Raw genomic sequence first — 1831 nt, 5'->3', positions numbered from 1 at the left:
GTCGCTGGTTCCAAATATTCTAATCTTTTTTTAATATTAGCTACAGTTTGCGAATTTTTGCAAATATAGGGACAATTTCGGTAACTCTAATATAAAAGCCATTATTTTCCATCATCGTGGAAAAATTTTGTTTATGCAAATGGGTCTGGAAACACTGAACAGGCACAACCTCTAGAAACACTAATTGGTTTACTTATATTTATGCATACAATATAAAAATTGCAAATATAAGAAAATAACAAAAAACTTTGTTCAAAATTTTTTTTGTTTAAAAATAATTTGTTTATAATCTGAGCGATTTTAATCATATTATTATCAAAAATCGGTAGCATTAAGTCTCGCCTTCAATTTGGTAATTATTAAGTACCGATCGAGTAACATTTACCAAAGTTATATGGAAAAATTTAAGTGGATCTCCAGCTTTTTTCTAAAAAAATTTCTCTTAAATTGTATAAATAACTTTTAAATGAAAGAGCCGGATTACGGAAAAGGGTGTCAGGGAGTGACTTTTTTCGTTCAAGCTAAATGCAAAGCAATATCGTCCAATTGGAGAGTCCTCAAAAGGATTTCCCAGGATATGTTAAATACTATTGCATTTACCTACAGTCACTTTTTCACATCATGGAATTAACTAAAATATTTATGTATATCTAAACACTTATTGCACCTCCCCTACTTTCATATAACGGCAGAATTAGAGACCGCGAACAATTTTCAAGACTGCATAAATGGACTTAAAATGGGCGTTTCTCACCCTAATTGTATTATGTTAATGTATATAAATACTTATATACTTGAAACTACAATTAACTTATCAAACGATTCGTAATCTTTGACAATACATGTTTGACTTCATTCACCACAATCTTGAAAACTGACCAAATCGGCCCATGGCCCACTTAATATTATATAAACATCCGAAAACATTAGATCGTTTGAAATATATCTCGTCTCACTTTTTTGAATTTTTCATTTGGTTGCTGAAGCAATGAAGAATTGAAAATTCATAAAGGAAAATTATAGTTTTTGTGAGTTTTATCTTAATACCTTAAAAACGTGTAGACTTATTGAAAAATGATAACTGAACGTGAGATACTAAATTTAATAACCCTTAATTTGATATATCGTCCTATTTATAACAATTAACGCATACCATAGATATTACAAGCCAAAGTTAAATTTTAAAAATTCATACACTTTGATTCAATTGCGCGGGCTAAAGATAAGTTTTAAATTAATCTTTCGTGGCCAATAACAATTGGCTTAGACCTAAGACATCATAATATTACTATTACAATACGGTCAAATGCCTTTTATTTTCCCCCATAAAAAATCGACCCAGCCTAATGTACATATTTTCCATTTGTAGCACCACAGGGTTGCTTTGCAGCATTGACATTTGGTAGGTGCTCCTCGTGATCCTTAGCAAATAATCCCAGGATTTTCGGGATTTGTGATTTGCACTGATGGCAATCATAGAAATTCCTTTTCTTGACCAGTATTGGCTATATTTCTTTTTTTTTATTAAATTAATATATTTTTTTTTGTGAATGTCTAACTCATTATACATATAACACCGTGCGATAGTAAATCCATGGCCAAGTATAGTAAAATTGCGTTTTTAGTTTTAACTCTGACGTCAGTAATTCAAAAATGATTTAAAAATTTCAGTGAAAATTCCTTGGAGAAGAAGTATGGGTTCCAAATAAAAGAGGAAATTATGTAGAACTTATGGGGGTTCAATTTTTCGGTGCATAAGGACTGGTAAGTATTGAAAACCTCCTTTTAAAATTATATCCCTGAAATTTCGCAATATTTGTTTTTGAAAAAA

Source organism: Rhagoletis pomonella, unplaced genomic scaffold, assembly GCF_013731165.1.
Source record: "Rhagoletis pomonella isolate Grant_MI unplaced genomic scaffold, Rhpom_1.0 Rhpom_scaffold_00025, whole genome shotgun sequence".
NCBI lineage: Eukaryota > Metazoa > Arthropoda > Insecta > Diptera > Tephritidae > Rhagoletis > Rhagoletis pomonella.
This window is presented reverse-complemented; position numbering follows the sequence as displayed.